This window comes from Heloderma suspectum, chromosome 9 (genome assembly GCF_057233095.1).
Source record: "Heloderma suspectum isolate Gila_16-S chromosome 9, 16-S_ref, whole genome shotgun sequence".
Taxonomy (NCBI): Eukaryota; Metazoa; Chordata; class Lepidosauria; order Squamata; family Helodermatidae; genus Heloderma; species Heloderma suspectum.
In genome coordinates this window covers 4,598,088-4,625,398 of record NC_139466.1, presented here as the reverse complement: position 1 = coordinate 4,625,398, position 27,311 = coordinate 4,598,088, and the positions used below count along the sequence as shown (strand labels likewise).

The 27,311-nt window shown below is 49.8% G+C and overlaps 1 protein-coding gene across 3 annotated transcripts in view; it reads left to right on the top strand.

The window, feature by feature from the left end:
* Nucleotides 1–2,944: 2,944 nt before the first annotated feature.
* Nucleotides 2,945–27,311, top strand: part of MBNL3 (muscleblind like splicing regulator 3) — a 132,755-nt gene continuing 108,388 nt past the window's right edge. For all 3 annotated transcript variants that reach the window (XM_084813578.1, XM_084813579.1, XM_084813580.1), the window contains exon 1: nt 2,945–4,485. The gene's annotated coding sequence lies outside the window, so the exon portion shown is untranslated. The remainder of the gene's footprint in view (nt 4,486–27,311) is intronic.

The window sequence follows — 27,311 nt, the reverse complement described above, 5'->3', positions numbered from 1 at the left end:
CTATTTTTGCTTTTTGAGAAATAACCCAATCTAGTATAGATGACAATTCCAGACTAAACAGCTAGCGCTAAAGCTCAAGCCACAAAAAAGGATTCTGAAAGCAGATTATTGGTGTGAGGGCTTGTAATATGATATGGTACGTACTGAAGTGAAGTTCTCCCAAGATAAGAGATGTTGCAAACAGGCCACCAGTTCCCCTCCATTTTAGGATTTGCTTCCTTCCCTTGAATTGTGGCAGACTGTCAGTGTTCACAACTGGCACACAAGGCAGGAGGTGTGCAAACACGCTGCGTTTGTTTCCACTGTCATTCCGCTGATTACACCTTGGCTGAGCCTTGCAACACGGCTTGTGCTCCCAGCTTGATCTCCCCCGAGTGAGCTGAACCCTTGTAATTATATGCAACGGTCTTTTTATTCAGAGGTAAACAAAATGCCCACCTGGGACTCGGATCTCGTCGCTGCTCATGGCCCGAATCCAGTTTGAATGCTGATTTGCAACTGTGAAGGGCTTAAGAATGCTAGAATCCCTCGTTTTAAAAGTTGCTAGACAGACTCAGAGCGAACGACCGTGCTTTTATCCTTAAAGTCACTATTTATTTATTCATTCATTCATTTTATACAATGTATTTAAGAAGTTCATATACTAGCCTTCATCAGGATAGATTCTGGGGCAGTTTAGAAAATTAAAATGCAACCTCCAAACAAAAATGCAACCCCTGCCTTAGTCAAACCCCTCAAACTATCACCAGACAAGCATCTGCTAAAACACTTCTATCCCATTTTTCTTCTACAACAGCCACAGCCAACTTGTGGCTCTCCCAAGTGTTCTGGCCTACAACTGCCATCATTCCACTCCCATTGGCTATGCTGGCTAGAGCTGATGGGAGTTGTAGTCCAAAGCATCTGGAAGGCCACAAACTGACCCCCCTCCCAGTTCGACAATGAAACTCAAGGCTGTCTACTTGGGAGATTCCTAGGCGGTCTCTCCTGCAAATGTTGACCAGATCCCAACCTGCTTAGCTTCAGCGAGGGGTCAATATCATCAGTCCTCAGACCATGTCCCAGGCCTGGGACGTCCGTTTATTCTGGCTTAAGTATTATTTGTTATTATCATGCCTAAATTATAGGCTATATCAGCTTTCCACAACCTGGTGCCCTCCAGGTGTTTTGGACTACAACTCCCAGCATTCCTGACCCTTGGCCAAGCTGTCTGGGGCTGATAGTTGAAGTCCAAAACATCTGGAGGGCATTTGGTTGGGGGAGGCTGTGCTACATGCTTCCTTTCATCCCAAATGACTGCCACCCCCTGGATCCATATGTGCCATCATTGGGGACAGATCCAAATCCTCATCCTGCAGTTAAAGACAGGCTGGAAGGTTAAAGGGAGACGCCTGTCCCACGCTATTGGAATGGGGCACATGGGGCCCTCTGGATGTCGCTGAACCACAGCTCCCATAACCCTTCACCACTGGCCATGCTGGCTGGGGATTCTGGGAGTTGTAGTCCAACACATCTGGAGGGTACCAAGTTTGGGAAGGTTGCTGTTCACTGATTTCATTCAATGTAGTCAGCTAATGTCTGGGGCAGGGGTAGAGAAGCTCAGGCCCAGGTCCCAATCCAGCCCTTCAGGGTTCCTGTTGGCCCCACCCACTTCCCCCCAATCACCAATCATTTGGTGGCTTCCTGGCTTTTGTGTACTCTCCCCCCCCCATTTTGAGAAATAGGCAGGTGGTGAAAGGAGCTGCCCGTGTTTCCAAAAGGATGTATTTATCCTTTTGGATGCAGCACTCAGCGCTGTCAGAGGCCCACAAGGTTTGAGCCTGCATTTTAGGCTGCCTCCTCTCAAGCCTCTCTTTCCAGAATTTTACAAATCCAGTTACAAACTCACTCGACATCCTGGCCTCTGCCTGCAGTGAGGTTTTTGGCAAGTCGCGTTTGCATTCTCTCAGGCTTGGCAAGCAATCAACAGGCTCCCTATTTTGCGTGAATGAATCAACACAAACCAGTGTGCCCCACCACGTATAGCTGGAAGTCTGGGAGCAAAGCTGTTCCCCATGCTATGCATGGCAGATTTAACTGAGCCATTACAGCATTAACTAGAAAAAATAAAGTTGCCATCCCCTGAAAGTAGGAGGGAGGTACATTCCACAGAGGTAGGAATCCATTAATTTGTCAAGCGTGTGAAAAAGAAACAGCTGTCCCTGTAACCATCTGTCCTGGAGTAACCTCTGCCTATACAGGACAGGAATTCCCAGCAGTAACTAAGTTCTATGCAGTTGCTACACCAACCAAGAAGTCATCTCACTGAGCTTGATCAGATGACAGGCCCCCCTCATCATGGGATAATTAACCCGTGAGGGGCTGTGGTGCATGCAGACCACCATTATGAATATGCAACCCCCTGGCATGTGAACCCAGCCGGTGGTGGTCATTTGAGGGCTAAACAACTCTCGTATCACCTTACAACAGATTGTGTCTTGCTTCCAATCACCAGAATTAATGGCCATTTCCCCAAGTGATGCTTAGAACTGCTGTTCTGAAGTCTGAAATGTGTTGCTGGAGAAAACTCTTTAACACTGAGGTAGATGGAAAGTGGAAAAGAGCCAACTTTAACTATAAATATGCTCACATTTTCTAGCTTGAAACTGCTGGACTAGAATCGAGTGGCAAATTTGATTCTCTTGAATTTGGACTCAACTGAGACTGGGGGTGTCTTTCTCTTGAAAGAAAGTGATAGCGATTGTCCCTTTTTAAGCATTACATTAGTGCATTAAGATAGTATTATCACGAGCGACTACTGTTTGGAATAAGCTATTCTGGTCTTACCTTGTCTATATTTGGATCTTGCATAGCAAGAGAGTAGTCCTACCACTACTCTGCATTTTATTGCCTTCAGTCCTCACCTTTTACATCCTGCGTTTGTTTTTCCTAAATGTACCTGTCGGTGTATTTGATCTGCCAACTGAAGATAACCCTTGATGCCTCTGAGGAAGCAGTCCCAGTCCGTGGAAACCGATGCTGTGGTAAATGTGTTTCGACCTCAAGGTTCCACAGGCCGTCGTTGGATTTGCTGCAAATGTACAACACAGGACTCCCCTCCGGAATTCTAACCAAGGCAGGCTTTTGTTTTTAAGATTCGAAGTGGCAGATGGCAGAAGATACAAATGCAAGAGGAACTGCGGCGACGCCGCTTGGACGTGGCCCGAGCCCCGCCGCCCTTCCCACGGCGGCACCAGCGGATGCTGCATTCCAGCGAGGCCCCTCCGGCGCGATCACGCGCGACTCCCTGGGCGGCGGCTCATCTTGCGCATCGCGCGTCCCGTTCTCCGGTCCTGGCGAGGCCTGTGGGGCGCCGGCCAGACCGGGGCACGTTTCTCCTTGGCGTGCAGCCGCGAGGAATTCACTGTGCCGTTGAGACACGCCCCCCCCGCCCCAACCTCCTTCACCAGGGACTAGCAGCTGCGCTTCGTCTTGAGGTACACACGTGGAGGAAAAGGTCTGCTGCGGGGGCAGGCGGGGGGGCGCCTTCTTGAGCCGCCCCAAAACTCCTGCCCGCCCGACTCCTTTGTGCGCGCGCGCGCGCGCAAGATGCGCTGCTCCTGTGAGGCTTCCCCGCAAGGCGCCGCTGCTGGGGGCGCCTCTGCTCGCCCCCCCCCCCGCCCGGTGCCTCTGCTCGCATTCAGCGGCGCGGCGCGGCGCGGGGTGCGGTGGACTCACCTGAGGGAGGCTATTGGCACCTTCGCGCCGCCAGAGGCTGGGCAGGCTCGGAGCGGAGTTGCTATGGCAGCGCCAGCTCGCCCGCGCCGCGGCCTCCCCGCCCGCCCAGCCCCAGCCGGCGAGGAGGCGCGCTCGGCGCGGATCGTACCATCTCCAGCCAGGCCGAGGGAGGGAGGGAGGCAGCCCGGCCCGAGAGGCGCCGCCGCCGCCGCCGCCGCCGCCGCCTGCGCGCTTCGGACCGGCGCGCTTCGCCCCGCGACCGGCGCTTTTGGCGACGCGCCCGGGCAGCCTCTCGCCTTTGGGCCTGTTTCTGCTTTGCGCAGCGGCGCCTCGCCTCGCCTCCTCTTCCCGCCTCGCCCCCGCTTGACATATCGTCACCCCACCTCCCCGAGCCGCCGCCGCCGCCGCCCCTCCCGGCCAGGAAGTTCTCCTCCCGTGCGTGGGGCGTGCTTTGATTTGCTGCTAGATCTCATGATTTTTCCAGGCGCCTGGCGCTCCTTCCCCCCCTCGCCTGCCTGCCTGCCTGCCTTTTTCCCCTTCTTTTTTCCCTCCTCCTTTTTAAAATGGCGGTATGCATGAGACACCCATGCTAGGAAAGAGCGCAAAGCCAAGGAAGCCACCCCAAGCCTCCCCCCCGTCGCCGCAGCTGCTGCGCGCCGCGGCTTTCGCGCTTCTCCACTCCGACGACGCCTCGATGGGCCGCTGCCGCGGGTTGCTGGCCCCCTTCCTCGCCGCGGGTTTTTGCTAGCAGCAGCGGAGAAGCATAAGGTAAGCGGCGCTGTCTCCCCCCCCCCCCCCAATCTGCTGGGCGGCGAGGAATAATCGGCTCGATGTCTGGGTTGCCTTTTGCAAAATGTACGCCGCGTTTGCGAAGGAGCCAGACGCGACTCCTTTGGGCCTCTCTCCCAAGAACACATTTTGTTCCGAGGGATCTTGGGTTCCCCACCCCCGCCTCGCTTGACCTCCATTATTATTCGTTTCTAAGCCTTGGCAGGTTGCTAGATCGGTGTTGTTTATTTAGCCAGAGAGCTGCGGAGAAGACTGCCGGCGCCGGGGTGCGTAAATGCGCGTCACTTTGCAATACGGAGGATTAAAAAAAAAAAAATTCCCCCAGACCTTTAGTGCGTTTGTGAGGTTTGCAAAAGGGGGAAAAAAGCAGCTTCACAACGCGGCTGGGTGTGTGTGCAAGTTTCACGAGGTCTCCTGGCTAACATCTTTTATTTTTGCTTCTGTTTGGAATACACGTCCTTGCTTCCCACTATGAAACCCCAGGGTTGGGAGGGTAGGAAAGGCGTGTATAACCTCCCCTTAAAAACAAACCAAAACAGTGGCTTTGACTGACATTTACATCGTTGTGAACTCTTCTAGTGGTGGATAACTGTCGTCTTGAAAACAATGAACAACATTGTTTATTGGGGGGGTTGTAATAATTGCGGCTGATGATTATTTCCCCCACTTTTTTTTCTTTGACTTCATCCCCCCCCCTCCCCGGTGATTTCCACCCAGCCCAAAACTTCTGCGTAGGCCCTTTTGCTTTAAAGTTAGCTTAGGAAACCTTCATTCGTGCCTTTTAAACTGATAATTTTTTAAACTGCTAGATGGAAGAAAATTCAATAAACTTTCCGTGTTTGGGGGGGGAGATAGATCCAGATGTTTGTTTTGATCGCCCGGAAAGTCTCCGGACAAACAACCAAGCTTCATATACACACAAAACGATCCGGAGGAGGCCGGTCCCTTGCAGGGACTCTTGAGCGCTCGGTCGGGGGGGGGGGGCGGTTGGCCTTCGCTCGCCAAGGTGTCGCTTTCTCGGCGCCGCTGCTGTTGCAGAAGCGACGCAGCCTCGGCGGCGGCGCGGGGAGAGAGCCGTGGCGGCGGGGAAGTGATTTTCTTGTCGTTGAAAGGAGCTTTTGCAAAGCTGGGGGGGGAGCAAAAGGCCCCACCAACCACAACCGCAAACACATGCGTATTTGCCCGCTCGTGCCACCGCACTGTAGTCTGCCTGGAAACAAAGGGGCTGAGCGCGCCGAAGTTGGCGGCGGGGCTCCGTCGCGCACCCCCGCCCGCTCCGTCTCCACGTGCGCCGGAGTTCGCGGGAGCGGGCAGGCCGCCCCCGCCGGCCGGGCCGCCGCCTTGGCCGACGGGCGCGCCGGGCGCGCCTTGGAGAGGGCGTGCGCCCGGCGCTGCAGCCCTTGGAGAGGGCGCCCGCCCGCCCGCCGGCCGCGCTGACGGCGCTCGCCAGGCCGGCTGTGCCTGCTGGCCGCCTGGCCACGGCTGCTGAATCATTGCGGAAGGGGAGAAGCGGGGCGCTAGGCGTGCCTTCGGCGCAAGCCTCTGGAGCGGGGGAGCCAGCAGGCCGACTCCCCTGGGCGTTTTAGGGCGGCGCCTGCTTTGCTGGGGAGGGGCGCCCCCCGCACACACAGACACCCCTTCGACTCGCCTTGTGGTCCTCGACTCCTCCAGGCGAGCCCTCATTAGGCCCCGCATCCAACGCGACTGAGCAGGGCTTACTTTCGAAATGGAGAAGCGAGTCTGTCTGGAAATAGACATCCCTGTTGGGTGAGCGCCCTGGGTGGGGAGGGAATGCTCTGCGCCTGTTCAGAGGCACTTTTGCTTAGTCTGGGATGCCTTACCTTGGGGAGTTATGCCCTGAAAACAGAAGATTTGGGTGCATGTATGCTCCACCCTGCAACATGTAGTTACTTCCTGGGTGGCATCGTTAAATTCAGCTTTCGTTGGGCAACAGCCCACTCGGTCTCTGTGGTGCCCGAAGCTGGCAGGCACGAAAGGCAAAGGCTGTGCGAGGCAAGGGGGAGCAGCAGTGTGTCGCACTGCTGGGCCCAGCCCCAAATATACCCAGCAGGATGTGGTTGGGTGACCTGCTCTGGACTAGCAGGCCCCAGAGGTGAATCAGCAAAAGGGATCCTGTGTTGTTCTCTGTTCTACGATTTTAGGAGTATGGATTTAACCAAGTAAAGAGTTTAGTTGTCTTTTGTTCAGTTGGGATGCCTGAGATGCAGTCTTGCTTGTTTTGGGGTTGGGTTTTTTCTGGTGAAATGAAATATCTTGAAATGGACAGAATGGGTGTGCTTTTGGGTGGGGAGTCATTCCCCCCCCCATTTTATTCTATTGTGAGATGTAGCAGTCCCCTGTCCTCCCACCCTCCAGTGTCTGAACTTCTATATCCATCCTTTCTTACCTTCTCACTTGACTTATATTTTATAAACCTGCTTTTTTAACCAATTTGGTTTGCAAGGCAGTTTACAAAACTTTACACACACGCACCCTCCAGCATAATGCCATTACAACAGTGTTCATTTCAAACAAATCTGCCGTGGTGGCAAGGCAAAGAAGACATGGGCCAGCTCCAAAAAACATCATCAGGATCAGACCAGCCATGGAAGGCCTGTCTGAAAACAAATATTGGCTCCCCATCTAAAAGCTTGCATGGGCTAGCCAGGATGAGACTTAAAGAGACAGTGTGGTATAGTGGTTAGAGACTGGGACTCAGGCAACCTTGGTACTAGTTCCCACTCTGCCACTTATTTTATTTATTGCATTTATATCCCACCTTTTTTCCTCTTGCGAGGAACCCAAGGTGGCTTACATTATCCTCCTCCTCTCTATTTTATCCTCACAACAACAACCCTGTGAGGTACGTTGGGCTGAGTGTGTGTGACTGGCCCAGAGTCACCCAGTGAGCTTCCATGGCCGAGTGGGGACTAGAGTGGGGACTACACCACACCAGCTCAGTGAGCCATGAAGCACACTGGGTGGCTTTGGGCCAGTGACTGACTCTCAGCCTAACCTACCTCACAGGGTTGTTGTGAGGATAAAATGGAGAGGAGGAGAAGGATCATGTAAGCTGCCTTGGGTTCCTCACAGGAGGGGAAAAAAAGGTACAACAACAACAAGAACAACAATCAATGGGGAAGGAGCTACAGAGAAGATGACCCTGCCTCCAGTGCCCACCCACCAAATTTTGGATGGAAGGACCTGCAAAAGAGCCTCTCCTGATTGACCTCAAGGCACAGGAAAGCAGGGGGCTGAAAGCTCTTATGGAAGGAAGCACTCCTTCAGGTGCCCAAGGCCAAGATGAGGTGTCAGCAGACGTCAGGCCTGTGAGAACTTGGTTCGTTTACTTGAACCTTGAGATCCAGCAAACAGAACCAGGCGCAAAATGGGGACTGATGGGGTGGAGCCATTTACCAACTGCACCCCATGAACGATACACTGGGCTGGACTGTGTGTGGTTGTTCACAAACCCTTTTTTGGGGTTTCTCCTGTGTTGCTCCCAAACCCTAGAATGCACTCCTTCAAGAACTGCAATTGGCCCTCGTTCTCTTGGCTTTTAGAAAGGGCGGGAAGACACATCTTTTTAATTTAGCCTTTTAAATCTTGTTGTTTTCATGTTAAGTTTGATGTTAGAGTGTTTCATGTTTTTATTTTGTTAATGTTAATTGCTTTAAATTCTGGTGCCCCACCTTGATGGCTTTTAACAAGTCAGTGTATAAATGATGATGATAATTAAAATAAATGGTTGCGATTATTAAGAAATTGGGAGCGAAATCCTTGCTGATCTGCTGAAAATGATCCAGCAGTCTACTAATAGATCCCGATTTATCTTCTGACGCCCCCAGCATAGACCATTTAGGCTTTAAATTGACAAACTAGTACCTTGTATTATATTCCCTTCCTGAGCCCCTGTTGCTTAACAGCACGACAAGGGTTAAGAAAGTATCTAGGGCCAGCTCTGACATTAGGCAGAGTGAAGGAGGTGTCTCCAGCAGCTGATTTTTCAGTGTTATGAAATAGCAGCAAATGGTTAGTTCTTTAACTTATTGTTGGTGTGGGTGTTTTTGGTTTTTTTTAATGTCAGGGAGGGAGAAAGGGCCTGTGGGATTTTTATTTTATTTTTTTGCCTCAGGTGCCAAAGTAGCTTTGGGAGCAATCTTGTGGCCCCTAGACAGAGTCTGAGGGGCCATAGAATAGTTCGGAGTCCTGGATCCAAGGTCAGAGCCAGGACTCCAAGCTCCCCCACCCCACGGCCGGCTGCACTGGCTTACGATGTATCCTCGGGCCTCCTTCGTTCCTGCTCTGCAGAGCCCCAGCTAGACAGGCGAAAAAGCTTGTCTGGCCAAAGTGCAGAGTGGGAGGAGTGCGAAGGTAAAGATCCCCTCCGATGCTCTCCTGCTCTGCGCTGGACGGCTGTGAGCCTCCTAGTTACGAGGCTAGACCTTTGTCCACCTTAGGCACTCTGCCGTTTGCCTTGCGGGGCAGGAGCACCGCTTGCTGTCCACCTTAGCAGAAACGCTTCTTGGGCCAGCCTCGGAAGCGCCCCTTTTTCTGGATGGCAGAAGGGGAAATGGCAGTAAACATATGGGGCTAGTTCTTGTGACCAAGTGGAAGAGGGGGCTGTTCTTTTTCCCTTTGCAGTTTTTATACAGTGAAGCCGTCTTGGGGAAGGGGTCTCCTGGCCAGACGGTAAAAGCCACATGTCACTGTGCTCTCAAAAATGGTTTTGCAAAACAAACGAAACGAACAGCTTCCTGGCAAGTGAGGGCACTTTCACAAGATCATGGGCCAGCTGTCACGAGGAACGGCAGGCGATGCCCGCTCCAGTTGCCCCAAGAAGTGGGAGAGGGCTGCCTGGGGCCCACTCAAGTTGCACTGGTTGCGCCGGGCAAATATATGTGATCGTATTCCCTTCTCAAAGGTTTTGCCAGTGGCGCCCCTCCTCCCCACGCTCCATAAATGAGCAGAGCAGGGTGAAGTGGCTGCCTTTAGGGAAACTTGCGGAGTGGGGGACGGACCATAGATCGAGGGTGCAGCCCATCTTTTGCGTGGAGAAGATTCCTGGTTCAGCCCACTGCATCTCCAGCTAAAGGATTCAGTAGCAAATGAGAGGAAAGACCTGAGACCTGCTGTTAGCCAGAACAGACAGGGCTGGCTTAGATGGCCTGCCTCAGTAGCTTCACCTGTGGCCTCGCGTGTTCCAGGGGAGAGGTTGCTGTGTCGCCCTCTCCCCCAAATACACACCTTGGCGTTTTTCCAGAGTGGGGTAGCATCTTTCGAATGTCGGTGCCCCAGGCAACCACCTCTGCTTGGGCTGCCCATTGCCTTTCAGCGGTAAATCGGACACCTTAGCTGCTTTCTCATTTGTTCCTGAGCCGAATGCCACAACCAGGCTCAGAGAAGGCAAACTAAACACGAGCTCAGTGGTGGAGCCCCTGCTTAGCATGCATAATGTCTCGGCTTCAGTCCGTGCCATCTCCAGGTAGGGATGGGAAAGTCTCCTCTGTGAAACTCCAGAGATAGGGACGTGCGAATCAGCAAAGCATGACCTTGCTGAAGTTCCCCGAACTCCATTTCAAAGCTTGTTCTGACTCAAGTCCATATCATATTGCGAGCTTTCTTTTTTTCTTTCCGCATGGAAACCCATGTGTATTTTTCCAAATGTACTGATCAGTTGTGCGCATCTTTGAAATGTATGCATTCTTCTCCCATTGATCAAAGCACATGTTTCAAAGTTGTGCATTTTTATGTGCATTTTTCAAATGTACACATGCTGTCGAATGCATTTGGGGGCAGTCTGTGGATCACAATTGCAAGCTCGGAAATGTATGGACTTCGACCGCAGATTGTGCCTGAGTCTGTGTTTTGGCCAGAAAGTGTGAACTGGGTAGATTCTGATCAAAAATGAACTGAAATTAATTTCTTAGACATCCCTGCCTGAAGAGCCTCTTGTCAGCCAGAGGAGACAGGGTACACCAACTTCCCCCAACTTGCTGCCCTCCAGATGTGTTGGACTGGAACTCCCAGCATGCCCGAGCCAGCATGGTTGGCTGGGGCCTGCTGGGAGTTGCAGTCCAACACATCTGGAGGGCACCGGATTGGAGAAGACTGGTGTAGACAATACTGAGCCAGCTGGACCAGTCGTCTGACTCGACATAAAGCAGCAGCTGCCTATGTTCCTAACACCGGGGGGGGGGGTGAAGGGGGAGGTGCTCAGGAGGCTTTTCAAGGCTTCCAAGGAGCCATTCAGAAGCCTGCTAAATGCAGACCGGCTGCTCCTTGACCATTTAATTTTCCTGCCCACGCAATCAAGTCTGCGGACAAGCTGGTGCATCACTTGTGCGCAGCATCAGTTCTGTGTGTGGCTGTGAGTTCCAGTGCGGACGTGGGGCTAACACTTGGCCAGAGGCTGTCAGGTGTTGGATGACAACTGCGCAGTGCAGCAGCCACGGGAGGAGGGGATCCGTGGCAGAGTGCCTGCTTTGCATGTGTGAGGTCCCAGGTTCAGTCCCTGGGATCCCCCAGTTACGGAATATGTGGTAGCAGAGCTTGGAAAGGCATCTTTGTGCCAGAGTCCTTGGAGAAAAGTTGCCAGCCAGAGGCCAGTGGTTTGGACCAATGCAAGGTGGCTTCAAGTCAGCAGCCCTGATAAATTCTAGGAGAAGCACTGGAAATGGGGCCGTAACAATGGCTCTTGTTGTTACCCTGAACAGAAAAAGTTAGGGAGAGTGGCTGGCCTTCCTCTACCTTGCTCAGTGTAATAAATACTTTGTGGGATGCTAGCCACTGCTTTCTTCTCCCGAAATGTGGAAAGGCAGAGGGTGGAAAGGCAGGCTTTTCTGCTGAAGTGGCAGCATTGTGAAGCAATGGGAAGTACTTCCCTGGAGTTTAGAATAAGCGTGTGTTGGGGTGTGTGACTTTTTTTGCGAAGAATTCCGGCATCCTGTGAAATGCATGCAAACCTTCCTGGGTTTGGAAATGTTCGCATTTAGGTTCTGTGAAACAGGGCAGAGAAGTTTGCCCGACAGAGCAAGGGCAGGTGGTATTGCCCTTATTCTAATTTGGCTTTGTGACATTGTCACACAGGCCACATCCGACTGGCTGCGTGACATTTGCAGGGGGCATGTTTGCAAATGAGTAAAGCAAAAGTTGGATGTCCCTCACAGGAACTTACAACGCATGCATTAAGTGGGAGTTACAGTGAGCTGCCTTTCTGATCGATGCGGCCCCTGAAATTGCAGATCTCAAGATTGCACTGGTTTCATTTTCTCCTCACTGTAGCGCCACGGAGGGCCAGCGACGCAGCTTCCCGAGGGCAGAGCTCACCTGACGACGTTTGCTGAGGAGGGCTGAAGCAGACAAACTCAGCTCTCCCTCTCCTTGAGTTGTCATTGTGCTGCAGTTTCAGTTTGGGCTCTGCCAACGGGACCGGCAGGCAGCCACAACCTTACAACTGAGCAGGCAGCAGCAGTGCGCCATGGCGTCCGAATTAGGTGGAATGTCAAGGGCGGGGGGGTGTCACTGCAGGTCAGAGTCCTTCTGACCTAAAGACTGTTGGGTGCAAGAGAGGACTGCAAGGCTGCACTTTTTCATACACGTGCAGGAAAAGATCATCCGACGAATGACAAAATTTGCGCCTCTCAAGAAGAGCCTTCTGGGTTGGACCAAAGCTTCATCTTGCTCTGTAGTTCTGTATCAAACACTAACTGTCGGGATTCTTTTGGGATGCTCACAAGCAAGGCACAGCATGAAGGTTATTATGGGGCTGATTTTAAGAAAATCAGTCGATCCATTATATTTGTAAATGGGTACAGACGATATTTCGGAAGCAAGAAACCTGCTTCCTTCATTTTTCACTCATATGCACAGGCGTTTGACTTAGATGGAGCATTCCCACCTATGTGAGGGAAAAGATGGAATGGGATGCATGGCTTTAATGCATATAGCTAAAAGGTCTTGGCAACATCTCAGACCATATGTTAAATAAATAAACATCTCAAGCATTGTAATTTACATTAACAGGTGTACAAAATTATGCATGGTGCGATGAAAATGTAGCCTCTTCCGCAATACTAGAACCCAATGGGGTCATCCCATGAAGAGATGCAGGACAGATCAAAGGAAGGGCTTCTTCACACAGCGCAGAGTCAGACTGTGGAATTTGCTGCCACAAGATGTAGTGATGGCCACCAATCTGATGGCTTTAAAAGGGGGTTAGACAAATTCCTGGAGGAGGAGGCGGCTATCCATGGCTGCTAGTCCTGATGTCTGTGTATTACCTACTGCCTCTGTATACCAGTTGCTGGGGAATATGGCCAGGAGGGTGCGGTTCCACTCAAGTACTGCTTGTGGGCTTCCCATAGACATTTGGTTGGCCACTGGGAACTAGAGAGGCCTCAGCATGGCTCTTCTAATGTTCTTAACAATATCAATAAAATATCATGACTGAAATCAGGATTAAAATGCCATAAATTAAAAATCAGTACTAGTGTTAATTGCTAATCAAGCCAGTTTGGTCAATAACAGAACATGTGAAACATACAAACATAGTTTCTTGACCACTGTGGCAAACAGTGCCACCAGGTAGGGGATATTATGCATTAAACTTTCTAGCTTGATAGGTTGTGGTGCTTTGTCCAAATCAGAGAAAGAATTGGTAACAGGATTTCCCCCTTGGGTCTGCATATAATAGGCAAGATGCTAAATAGTGAATTCTAGTCTTCAATTTGGTTGCATCCAAAAACACATTTTCACTGCTGCAGCAGAATAAAAAGGGGAGGAATGCCTCATTTCAGACAGCGCTTGCCATCTGTGGTTTTTATAAATACTTGTATTAAAAATATATTTAAATACATGCTGCCAGATTACTCAGGGGCACCTTTTTAGTTGTTTGATCTCTTAAACCTGCTGCCCTCCAGTGGTGTTGCCCGTGCTGGCTGGGAAAGATGGGAGTTGTATTCCAACAAGTTTGGACGGCATCAGGCTGGGAAAGATTGCCTTAAACACTGCAGCCCTAGATTATTTGCATTGTTATTACTAATACACCTTCAGTGTAGTCTGGTTCTTTACAGAGCTTTGTTAAAGAATTAAGAGAGGACCTGGGGAGATTACCACCCTAAATTGACAGTATGTATTACTTAGCTTAATTCAAAATGTGGCAAGTTAGCCTTGCTGTGTGAGTAGGGGGCCCTCCCGTTCATTCTGCCAAGTGGGGCCCTAGACATGTGCACCCAAATCCTGCCCTGGCAGCAGCCTTGATTCAGAGGTACACTGCTTTTGTACATGGAGGTTCTATTTAGTTTTGGGGGCTCATCGCCGGGCAAGCCTCATGTTCTCAGCCTAGCCTATCTTTGCAGGGAAAATGGAATAACCCATACAGCGTGCTGCCTCGAGCTGTGTGGCAGAAAGATTGGATACAAAATGTCATTGATTAATAGGTAAAATAAATGAGGGTGCAGGCGGGTACCTGGTGCAAAAGCCTCATTGCGCTCACCTCACACTCCTTTGGGTTTCTGTGGAGCAATGAAACTTGTGGATGAAAGACTTTTTAATGTTGGTAATTCACATGTCTGGAGCCGCCTTTTGTTGTGAGGTGTTTTGTGTCTCATCTTTGCATCCCTGAATTCCGCAGTTCATGTCGTTTTGGTATGCAAAACCTAAATTGATCGCTGCAGATGTTCAGAAGGGCTAAAAAAAAATTATAGCAAAGGGTGACAATTTCAGGACAGGAATACTGGAGAATAAAGGCTTTGTTTCTCCCAAAGAGCCCACCTTGGCCGCCCCTTAACAAGTTCATTTTGCCGTGAAAGTGATCCGCAAATGGGTTCCGCCCACATATATGCACATTATAGCAAAAATATGCCCATTTGCTGCGATCCTCCAGCTCTTGCTATCTTCCTGATGCGCCTTGCCTCGAAACACTCATTACGTTGATCGGCAATATAAGTGTTTGTGTTTTGTTATTCTGTAACAGTCTTCCCCAGCCTGGCACCCTCCAGATGTTTTGGACTACAACTCCCAGCATTCCTGAGCATTGGCCATGGTGGCTGGGGCTGATAGGAGTTACAGTTCACAAGATCTGGGGGGGCATCAGGATGGGGAAGGCTGTTCTGCCACATTTTCTTCCCAACTGCCAGCCAAATAAGGTATGGCAAGTGATGGGTCTGAATCGGTGACCAGTTTAAACGCTGCAGTGGGAAAGAAGCCACTGCTCCGTTGGTAGAGTTTGCATATCTGTTACTCATCTTGACTAGCCTCTTGTTCTGCAGCAGTGCTCCTTCAGTTTTCCTTGCTTTCCTTAAACATCCTTGGCCGCTTGATGTGAGTCACTTGGAGAGGGAAGTGCCCATGACGTTTTTGGCGTAACGGTGCTCCTCCGTTAACTACGCGTGGTTCTTGCTCACGGTGGCTTCCTGGTTCGTGTCCAGAGGCTCTTCGGTGCCTAAAATGAGGGCGAATGTGAGTGTGTGTGTGTGTAATCCGATCTGTTGTCCAGTGTCTTGCAGAAGGCCGTAAGCTGTGTCAATAAGATCTCTGTTCAGCTCTGAAAACAGCCTCATGATCGAGGGCTGGTTGGCAGCCTTCCTAAAGGAGGGCCTTCTCTCGCTCTCCTTTTAAAAAAAAAAAAAAGGAGAAAGAGTTGGGAGTTTTGGCAGCATTCCTGACGGATTTGGCTGCCTTTTGCCGACTGCCGTTTATTGTTCAGTTCTTGGCGTGGCAAAAAAACAACAAAAACAGCCTCCCGCCCCCACAGCTCTCTGCCAAAAACTGCGGTGGGGGGGGGTTGGGAGACGGTCAAAACATTTGGGCACCAACGAGGGCTTCTGAAGAGGGGGTGCAAACCTCTGAACAACAGCTCTTCTATGCAGCAAGAAGGTGGCAGAGTTAGAAGGGTGAGGTTGGGGGTCGGACATCTTTTCTTCCTTGACATCTGTGGCAAGCTGGTGTGAAGCGAGAGAGAAAGACGCTCCAAAACCGATTTCATGGAAGCATCACTTTGTAAAATATGAGCAAGAGGTTGCAATGCAAAATTTCTCAAAACGGGATGAGTGCCTGAGAGGCGTGTAGAATGGAGTCCGGGCCTTGTGGGCAAAATGGTAGCTCTGGAGCCCTCTTGCAGAATGTCTCAGAGAAGTGTGAGCATTTGCTTCTGGCTTTGGCCTGGGAAAGTGTTACATGGTACCAGAAGCAGGAATTCTGCATGACCCCCAGTCATTTTCTGCGTCCTCCCCCCCCCCCCAGTCGCTTTCTCCTGCCTCTCTGATTTTATTTGTTCAAGGTCTGACACCGCTGAGAAAAGCTGGTGACAAATTCCTCCAGAATTTGCTGGGTGCAGATTGGGGACTATTAAAAAGTAATTTAAAAAAAACAAACCACGCACAGAAAACGCAGCGGCCTCTGCTGAGCCGTGCTGGGCTGCGGTAGAACAAAGGCAAGCAATGACAGGAAATGCTGGTTTTGCTGCACTCGTTCCTGACGCAGAAGGCCAGGGCTGGTTAATTTCTTTTTACTTCCTGTTCGCAATCTGTTTGGGGCAGAAGTAGTTGTGTTTTTCCATGCAACGATTCAGCGAATATTATTCTGCTCAGGCCTTGCATTAATCTGACCCCTCCGTACAGTGTGTTCCTTATGCTTTTCCAGATAGCCTCTGACTTTCATTTGGAAAAATGAGGCCCCTCTGTTTACAGCGATATTTCCTCCCCTCTTCCCTTTAACACGCCCTTTCTTGTAGACGGCCAGGGATTGTGCTAAGCAGCAAGTAGAACAATTTGTATTCAGAAGCCTAATAGTATCACGTGGATCTGGGTGGAGGCCTGGCACGAGAGTCCTCGATGATTAATTTTTATTGACTAAATTTTTGCATGTACAGTTCTGAACAATAACTCGGTAAAAATATATGCATTGCAGCAGGGGAAAGTAGTAGAAAAGAGGGCATCTGTGTGATGAAAAACCCCTTGGCAGCATTACCCATTTGCAGCACAATCCTATGCATGATTACTCTGACGCCCCACTGTGTTTAATGCAGCTTACTCTCTAGTAAGCGTTTTTGAGATTGCAACCTTAAGGGTAAATAGACGTAGGAGTGCGCTGTTAAAAGGTGCTGTAAAGCACAAAATACAAATGAGCATTTAAAAAAAAAAAAGCATTTAAATACTCCCAAACAAAGTACATCTGCAAAGATTTGCACCCCACCACCACCCAGTGCTGGGTAGAATTGCTGGTTTGTGAGACTTGTAAGACTTCTGTGGCTTTGCCTGCCTGTCTGGAAGCTGTTATTCAGTAGGTAAAACTGTTTGCATGGCTGCATCTCCCTGCTGGGGAAGTCGCCACCTGTTGATTTCTGCCTGTGCCATAGCTGTTGGACCATAGTCACGTAGCGCTAAAAGTGCCTTCTAGCCTCTCCATGCTCGCATGGCGGGTTATGCATTGCCAGAAACACATCACCGAAAAAGAAGACACCTATTTGCATGTGCTAATTTGTATGAATGAATGCAAATTTGGAAGTAATGACTATAATTTAAATAGAAACACAGTGCATCTCACCATAGTGGAGAAGACTGTGACCTGCTCAGTTTGCTGTACCGGTTCTAACTGTGGATGGGCAGCTTCCAGGCCCATGTGGCCGTCAGTTTCGTGGCTGTGGATCACGACCATAGGAAGCTAGGAACAGAAGAAGCTGCCTTATACTGAGTTTAGACCATGGGTCCATCTAGCCCAGTATTGTCTGCAGCACCTCTCCAGAGTTTCAGGCAGGAATTTTTCCTGCCCTACCTGGAAATGCCTGTGATGGAACCTGGGACCGTCTGCATGCAAAGGAAAGGCTCTGCCTCACTGGGCTACCGCCCCTCAGGTGCGTTTGCAACATCCCTACTATAGTTTTCAGGCTGTCCTTCAAGGTAGCGTTTCTGAAAGCGTCAACTGAATTATACAGGGCAGCATAAGGCAGTATCAAACTTCATTTCACTGTCCGGTACTCCGCGTCCTGGACTGCAGACAAATAGATTTCAACACAACAGTTAACGTTACCTCTGCAACATCATAAATTGTGAAGACTTTTAAGTAAGGATCCCCATGGGATATGTTAGCTGACAAACATTAGCTTTGTGATGTGGTGTTTGAGTTTTGAGACCTCAGTCAGCCTTTGCGCACTCACAAAATTCGGTTGAGCTCCAGATCCACCAGGAGAATTGTGATTTCTACATTCATCATCTCTGCTTGCAATTAACGAGATCCTGGCTTCTCACCTTGGACATTAAGACAGATCAAATGCTTCGTAAGAAATCGAAACCGTTTCTTTGGTCAGGGCAAATGGGGTCAGCTTCTGATTCTGTGAGTGGCTTGATAGATCACTATGACCCGGGCACGGTGTGTGGTATGTAATAAAAGACATAGGAGAAGAAGGATTTAAGACAAAATACTATAAATATTTCAAGGAATTAAATCTCCTTGACCAATTTCAGAAAGGAGAGTTAAAAATATTTCTAAATGGGTGTGGAACCTCTTTTAGCCCCTGGGCTGAATTCAGTTTCAGAGAAGTTCTCTGGGGCCGCATTCCCACAAAGGCAAAATGAGGCATGGCCAAAATGACGAGCATATTTGAGCTTAGGGGTGCAATCCTATGCATGTTTAGACAGAGAAAAGGCCTACAACTCAGATTTGTAGGCCTTTTCTCTGTCTAAACATGCATAGGATTGCACCCTAAAGCTCTTACTGCTCGTATCTAAGCCTTAGGAGGGGCTTTTCAACTGTTGAGAATGCAGGGGGAGTATGCGCAAAAGCTATGAAACCACCAAATGATTGGTGGAAGGGGGAGGGGCCTTCTGGGAAACCTGGAAGGGCCAGATTCGAATCCCAGGCAGGGCAGATTTAGCTTGGAAGCCTGAGGTTTAACATCACTTATTTAAAATAATAAATGGCTTCTGCAGGCTGTATCTTGTGTACAAAGCCAACAAAAAGGGGTACCCCACAAGGAATGCCCCAAAGCCAAAAGCAACAGCGTAGACAAAAAGGATGTTTTATTCAAGGAAAGAAAAAGCTTCCAGTGCGTTTCGGACCACATGCCGGTCCTCCAGGGAAATCTAAAGAACAATACACAACATTTATGGGACCCCTAGGATGATGGTTCTGGGGGATCTCAACTTCCATGCCGAGGCCGCTGTATCCGGGGCGGCTCAGGACTTTATGGCCGCCATGAGAACCATGGGGCTGTCCCAACATGTCATCGGCCCAATGCATATAAAAGTACACACGCTTGATCTGGTTTTCTCGACTGGGCAGGAGGATGGTGATCTGAAAGTGGAGGAATTAACATCTGTCCCTTTGTCATGGTCAGATCACTTCCTGCTGAGGTTTAGACTCCTGGCAGCTTTCTCCCTCTGCAAGGGTGGGGGACCTATTAAAATGGTCCACCCCCAGAGATTAATGGATTCCGATGGATTCCAGAGGGCTCTGGGGGATTTTCCTGCTGGTATAGCTGGTGCTCCTGTCGAAGCCCAGGTCGCTCTGTGGAATGCAGAGATGACTCGGGCAGTTGACACGATCGCGCCCAAGCGCCCTCTCCCTCTGAGCAGAGCCCGGCCAGCTCCTTGGTATACACCTGAGCTGAGGGCAATGAAGCAAGAGGGGAGACGGCTAGGACGCAGGTGGAGGAAAACTCGTGCTGAATCTGACCGAACACAGGTAAGAGCCCACTATCAAGCCTACTCTGTGGCGGTGAGGGTGGCAAAGAGACAGTTCTTTTCCACCAGCATTGCATCTTCTCAGTGTCGTCCAGCGGAGCTTTTCCGAGTGGTTCATGGCCTGTTACATTCTGGACCAGGGAGAGAGACGGTGGAACCCTCGGTAGCACGCTGTGACAAGTTTGCACAGCACTTTGAGGATAAAGTCGCTCAGATTCGTCATGAATTGGACACCACCATTAATGCAGCTCCATCGGTAGAGGCGTTCAGAGCACCGTCTGGTCCAGTTTTATTGGATGAGTTTCAGTTACTGAGGCCTGAGGATGCGGACAAGGTGCTTGGCCAAATCCGATCGACCACTTGTGTGCTTGACCCTTGCCCTTCATGGCTTATTAAATCAAACAAGGAGGGGTTGTCCGGCTGGGTCCAGGAGGTTGTAAATTCCTCCTTGAGAGAGGGAGTGGTGCCTGCCGCTTTAAAAGAGGCGGTAATTAGACCACTCCTGAAAAAGCCTAACCTGGACCCAGAGGATGTTAACAATTATAGGCCAGTGGCCAACATCCCCTTCCTGGGCAAGGTGCTTGAGCGGGTGGTTGTTAGGGGTGCACGAAAGTCACTTACCTGGTCTCGCAGCTTTTCACGGTGGGGGGGAGGCGCTTCACTGCTTTCCCCGTGAAGTTCCGGCCGGGGGGGGAGGCTTCCCGTCTCGCCCGGCCGAAATTCAGGCCGGGGGGGAGGCTTCCCGCCTCGCCCGGCCGAAATTCAGGCCGGGGAGGAGGCGCCTCGCCTCGCCCGGCCGCGGAATTAAAAGTTTAAAAAAAAAAATGCTCCCGTGATAGGCTACGTGACGATTAATGTAGCCTATCACGGCTAGATCTGCAAAGTCAGCCGTGATAGGCTACGTAAATCATCACGTAGCCTATCACGGGTGACTTAAAAAAAAAAAAAGCGCGTACGCAAATGGCGGCCCCCATAGGGAGCCGCCATTTGCGTTCCTTATTTGGTCGCTGTAGTCTACGTAAATCTTTACGTAGACTACGGCGAAAATAAGGGCAACGCAAATAGCGTTGCCCTTATTTTCGCTGTAGTCTACGTAAACTTTACGTAGACTACAGCGACCAAATAAGGAACGTGAATGGCGGCTCCCTATGGGGGCCGCCATTATCCGTACGCGCTTTTTTTTTTTTTTTAAGTCACCCGTGATAGGCTACGTGACGATTTACATAGCCTATCACGGCTGACTTTGCAAATCTAGCCGTGATAGGCTACGTTAATCGTCACGTAGCCTATCACGGGGGCGTTGTTTTTTTTTTTTCTTTTATTGGAATGGCGGCGGCGGCAGCCGGTCGAAAGACCGGCTGCCGCTCCCGCCCCGAACGAAGACCCGACGAACCGCCGGCCGGACCCGCCGCCGGGAGGGACATTCGGGAAAGGTAAGTCCCGTCCCGGGGGGGGGGGCGGGGGGCAGGGGGGGCGGAGAATTTCTCCCCGAAACTTGTTCGGGGGGCCGAACACGTTGGCGCTCGGCCCCCCGAAGTTTCGGGGAGAAATTCTCCGCCATCCCTAGTGGTTGTAGGACAGCTCCAGGCACTGTTGAATGAAATGGATTATCTAGATCCATTTCAGTCGGGCTTCAGGCCTGGTTTTGGGACAGAAACTGCCTTGGTTGCCCTGTGGGATGACCTCTGCCGGGAGAGGGACAGGGGGAGTGCGACCCTGTTGATTCTCCTGGACCTCTCAGCGGCTTTCAATACCATCGACCATGGTATCCTTCTGGATAGGTTGTCTGGGTTGGGAGTTGGAGGCAATGCACTACAGTGGTTCCGCTCCTACTTGGATGGCCGATTTCAGAAGGTGGTGCTGGGGGATTACTGCTCTGTGCCATGGCAATTGTGCCATGGGGTTCCACAGGGCTCTATTTTATCCCCCATGCTGTTTAACATCTACATGAAACCGCTGGGGGAGGTTATCCAGAGGTGTGGGCTGAGGTGCCATCAATATGCAGATGACACCCAGCTCTACCTCTTTCTCATCAAAACCAGGTGAGGCAGTGGCTGTTCTGAATCAGTGCCTGGGCACGGTAATGGACTGGATGAGGGCTAATAAACTGAAACTCAATCCAGACAAGACAGAGGTACTGTTAGTGGGTGGTTCGTCTGCCCGGCTAGGTGATATTCAACCTGTTCTGGAGGGGGTTGCACTCCCCCTAAAGGATCAGGTTCGTAGTTTGGGGGTGCTCTTGGATCCAGAACTGTCACTTGAGGCACAGGTGAACTCAGTGGCACGGAGCACTTTTTATCAGCTTAGGCTGGTATACCAACTACGCCCTTATCTGGACAGAGATAGCCTAGCTACAGTTATCCATGCTCTGATAACTTCTCGTCTGGATTACTGCAATGCATTATACGTGGGGCTGCCTTTGAAAACGGTCCGGAAACTTCAGCCGGTCCAAAATAGGGCAGCAAGATTGTTAACAGGGACTGGCCTGCGAGCTCATATTACGCCAGTACTTTTCCAGCTGCACTGGCTGCCAGTCCATTTCCCGGCCCGATTCAAAGTGCTGGTGTTAACATTCAAAGCCCTTAACGGCCTGGGGCCAGGTTACCTGAAGGATCGCCTCCTCTCATATGTGCCTGCCCGGACCTTAAGATCCTCATCAGCGGCCCTTCTCCGTGAGCCCCTGCCAAAGGAAGTGAGGCGGGTGGCTACTAGAAGGAGGGCTTTTTCTGCTGTGGCACCCCGGCTCTGGAATGAGCTCCCTAGTGAGGTTCGCCTGGCGCCTACATTGTATTCCTTTCAGCGCCAGGTGAAGACCTTTTTATTTTCCCAGGCATTTTAGCATTTTAGCTTTCTAAATTTTCATCTTTGCTGTTTTAAATCTGTATTTTAAACTCCTGTACTGCTGCTAGGTTTTATTGTGGTTGTATTGTTATATTGTGGTTTTAATGTTCTATATATTTTAAATTGTTTTATTGTGTGTTGTTTGGTTTTAATTTTTGTGAACTGCCCAGAGAGCTTCGGCTATTGGGCGGTATAGAAATGAAATAAATAAATAAATAAATAAATAAAATTTACAGACTTTAAATATTCCCTGTGTTCAACACCTCAAAAGTACAATTGCCCATCACCATACAGAGAGATTAAAAAAACTACAAAACCTAACAAAACAGAGGCTCAAAATATAAAAACTTATGTACGATCATTCATATCTCTCAGAAGATATCTGAAGAGCAAACACTTGTTGCATTCTGCTAAATTTCCCTGAAGAGGGACCTGCATATGGTCCGAAACGCATTGGAACCTTTTCCTTTCATTGAATAAAACATTCTTTTTGTCTACCCCTTTGCTTTGGGCTTTTTGTGTCTTGTGTACAGCCTGGTTCATGTCTCCTTGATGTGATCCCATGCACTGAAAAGATAAGAACATAAGAAGAGCCCTACTGGTTGAGACCAAGGTGGACCCATTTAGTCCTGCATCTTGTTTCCCATCCGTGGAGGTTGTTGGCTTCAGTGTCAGTGGGGTAGTCAATCTGCTCTGGGTTTCAGTCAGAACTCTAAAGGAGCTCTCCAAGGTGCAGAGCACCCTGGAGAGCTCCTTTAGAGTTCTGACTGGTTCTGGCTGAAACCCGGAGCAGATTCACCACCCCACTAACACATCAGAGCCTCCGCTGCTTCACACAGTAACCAGGAAGCTTTCTTGGGAAACCCACAACAGGGCAGGAAGACAGTAGCACCCTCCCCTGCTGTTGCATTTGGTATTCAGAGATAGACTGCCTTGAACCCGAGGTTCCATTTCGTCATCATGTCTTAATGGAACAGTGCCAGACTTCTCCTCAAATATATTTAACCTCCCACATAGATAAAATAAGCATTCCACTCACTTGTGTGAACCAGCTCTCCTGTTCCTCAAAAACAGGGTTGCCAACTTCGCTTCGGTTCCATAATCTGCAGACGTTAGCAGATGACTGTGCTTATCACCGTGCTATGGGAAGTTCCGCCTGCTGATTTCTGCAAATGAAGCTGCAATTAAAGGCAGAAGAGCAGGCCAGGTTGTGTTTTCCCTGGTCAGTTGGCAACCTTTCTCCATAGATAGAGGAGCTGCTTCCTGTATAGAAAGCGGAGCAGAGGAAGCCACTGGGATATTTGTGCATGACTTTGTAGTAGAAAATATGCGTCTCCACGCTGGGTCTGTGTGGTGGCAATACATTTGCAGTAAGATTCAGTCTCTCTGGAAAGCTTACATTGTCTTTCCCTAACTGAATTTGGACAGATGCATATATATTTCAAGAACTGTCAAAACTGTATTCTTAGGGAGCTGTTAGTCCATTGGCAGGGTTGGTGTTCCGACTGATCGGAAATGTGTCTGGGTGATGGGGCAATTGGAGGAAGGAGAGATGGGTACACTAACAGGAGGCAGTGTGTGTTCCCTGCCCTTAGTGCCCATAAGGATCAAGCTCTCGGTAAAAGATTGAGGTCAGGTCTCGACCAGGCAGCGGTCTGCAGAACCCAGCTGCAGGGTACAACCGACGTGGCAGCCCTGTTGACTTGACCAAGTTGCCGCTGACTTCTGCACGTCAGGTTTCGTCCAAAGAGAGCAAAACTCATATGGAGGAAGAGCTGGCTGTGCAGAATACATGGGGTTTAAAAAATAATTCTGCATGCGTGTGAGAAAGGGAACATTCTAATTCTAATTGGAAATCCATGACCTCACCGAGTAGCCCTCAAACGCCCCCATTCCAGGGCGCTGTGCCAGGCCTGCTATTTATGCCGACGGTTCCCCCGGCGCCTGGATTTTTCTCAGTGTTGAGTCTCACCCCTCGCAGTTGGAAAGATAGCTTTCCACCCACCTGATACCTCAGGAATGTCTGGGCTGCACATTTCTGTAATGCGCACGATGTGGGGCTGCCGTTGAAAAGTGTCAGGAAACTTCAGCTGGTGGAAAATGTAAAGGTGGTCAGAAGGCTGTCTGCGGTTTGCGCTTTGGATCATTATTCTGGTGTTGTTCAGCCTGTACTAGGGGTGAGAAGACACTTTGAGGGGGGAATGTCCCCTCCAAACTGGTTGAAGCTGCTCAGCTTTGATTATTTCCACTATGTGTCGTTGAAAACAGGGCTGGGGACCCTCAGGTCCCAAGGCCAAACCTGGCCTGCCTGGCGCCCTTTTCTGGTCCTCCGGGATTCCCCAGGGGGCCACACCCCTTTTCCCTGTCCACACCCCTTCAACCGTCAATCATTGGGTATTTCCTTCCTTTTGTGCTGTTTTTCTCCTGTTCTAAAAGTTTGCAGTGCCTCTGCTATGGCTCAGCCACTGGCAGGAGGAGCGTTAAGCTACCATATCCTGGTGCCTTAGCCCAGCCCAGCCCTGGAATGTGGCCCCTGGGGTTTTCTCCAAAATAAAATTTGGCCCTCCGGCTGGAAGAGATTCAGTGCTGCTCTTTGAAAAAGCTTGTTGGCTTGTTGTGTGGGTGGCGGGAGAGCTCTTCAGGGCTGTTAGATGCTGTTCTTGTCCCAGAAGGCCCTGGGAGAGGGCTAGGACCTTCCTCACAGTTTAGGGTAGTTTTTCTCTCCTTTCTGTGGAACCCCACCCCCACCCCCGCTGAAATGACCGCCCTGTTTACCCACCGGCTGCCCTTGTTTCTGGGCCCAATTTGGAGCTATAAAGCCCGGAATGATTTATAATTGAACATACTATGATTCTTGTGGCCCATTTGATCTGGTTAGAGATTCTTTTGAGGGTTCCCCTCCCCCTGTTGTCTGAATGATTTGGGACTAGGTCGTTTAAAGACCCTTCTTCTCCCACCTGAACTTGCCTGCACGGTACGTTATTCGTTGGCATCCTTTCCTTGATGCTTTCGGGGACTTGTCCAGCCAGGATGCGGGACAGTGGCTTTCCAGTTGTGGCACCCAGATTGTTAAAACCCTTCCCCCTGGAAGCCCAAATAGCCTCTTCCTTGAAAGCCATCTTGGACAGCCGCTGAAACAATTTTATTTTGTCAGCCCTTTAATCTGGGTTGAGTTTCTGTTTCCCTGCTGTCAAGCCTTTTAGTGGTTTCAGTTTCAGCTTTCTGTTGTTATTATTATCTTTGTATTTTATTTTTTGTTTTTGTTTAGTTATTTTTTCCTGTCTTTTTTCCTCTTGCAAGGTCCCCAAAGCAGCTTACATGGTCCTTCTCCCTGAAGATGAGCCAGTACTGGCCCAAAGTCACCCAGTGAGCTTCATGGCCAAGTGGGGACTAGAACCTACCTCACCCTAGCCCCAGCCCAACACTCTAACTACTACACCACACTGGCTCTCAGTTATTTAATGATAGTCGCCTGCTGTGAGGGCCCATCTGGGCCAGAAGGATTTAAGATAGATAACATATTTAAGATAGATCAGATAGATCTAGAACCCATGTCTCCCGAGCCCCAGCCCAACACTCTAACCACTATACCACACTGGCTCTCAGTTATTTAATGATAGTCGGCTGCTGTGATTGCCGTTCTGGGCCAGAAGGATTTAAGATAGATAACATATTAAAGATACATCAGATAGATCTCCCACCCTCTTCACTGGGGGATTTTTACGCATGGGAAAAAGCAGGATGGTCTTATGCGCTATGGCAGTGCATCTTTTGCTATGGGTCCCCGTGTTCCAACTTGGTCATACGCCTCATGCTGATGCATGTGGTGTGGAGAGCAAGGCCCAAGTTGAGCCCTGGTCTAGGTTGGTGGCGCATGTCGGTGTCAGGGGAATGAGGTGGATCTGTTCCACCCCTTCACAGCTGCTGTTTGGATGCAACTTTTAAGTTGGAGCTCGGATAGCATCCTGGCTAAGCGAGCGACTGAGCATGAAGCAGGAAATCTCCAGTTCACATCTCTCTTGTGCCTTAAACTCATTAAATGGTAATAAGTGAGGCACCCTCCCTGTCTCGATCTTGCCTGTCTGCAGTATGGGCATAAGAGTCTGACATTCTGCACAAGGTTATTTTGAGGCCTGCTGAGATCATATACATGCTTTGAATATTCCACCAATTAGAAACTTTGATTTCAGGATATCCTACTGGGCAATATTGTTAAATGAGCCCTTTTATATCCGATAATAATAGAATAGCATATCTAAAATTGCATCTCGATTTCTTAGTGTGTGTTTTTATTGGATTCTTACAATTTTAGTGTAATTCGGACTGTTGCAATGCATTGTACTGGAGGCTGCCTTTTAAAAAGCTCCCAAAACTCCAGTTGTTTCAGAATAAGCACGGCAAGATTAGCTGGTAATAGGTATTTTGACGATATTCTGGAAGCCAGTGCAGTTGACAAAGCAATATTTCCAGGCTCAATGTCAAGTGCTGGTTTTACCTTTTAATGCCCTTACCAGCTTTGGGAACAGGTTACCCCCGAAACTGCCTTCACCTATATTTGTTGTTGTTCAGTCGTTAAGTCGTGTCCGACTCTTTGTGACCCCATGGACCATAGCACACCAGGCCTTCCTGTCCTCTGCTGTCTCCCGGAGTGTGCTCAAGTTCATCTTCACCTATATATGCTTACCCAATCCTTTAAGACCCTCATAGGAGGCCTGGTTCCAGGTGCCCCTGCCTAATGAAGTGGGGCGGGGGTGGCTAGGGAGAGGACCTCCTTGGTGGTGGCACCCTGGCAGTGGAACAGCCTTTCCTGAGAGGTTTGCCTGGTGCTACCTCTCTTTATGGTCTTTTTTGGCGTCAGATGGAGACCTTTTTATTCACCCAGGATTTTCAGAAAATGTGTGCTTTTTTCCAGTCTGGGCTACTGAATTTATGATCGGTGTTTGTATTGTTTTATCTTCGTTATTAGTTTTATTTCTTCCTCTGCTGGAAAGAACAATTTTTATGCTGCTTCTTTACTGTTTTGTTACTGCATTTTAATACTGTATTTTATTCTTTTAAGGTTCTTTAAGTTTCCCAGAGAACATAGCTTATTGGGCCACCCTGCAAATACAGTTTTTAAAAAATTGTATTGGTTTAAAAATGGTGTAAGTCTCCTTGAGCACTCCTGACTGGAATAAAAAGACAGGGTAGGAATCCTGAAATAAAATAATAAAAGTACATTCATAATGTAGATGTGATACTGCTCCCAGGAGATGTCTGTGTTCTGCACACATCCAGTGTGCT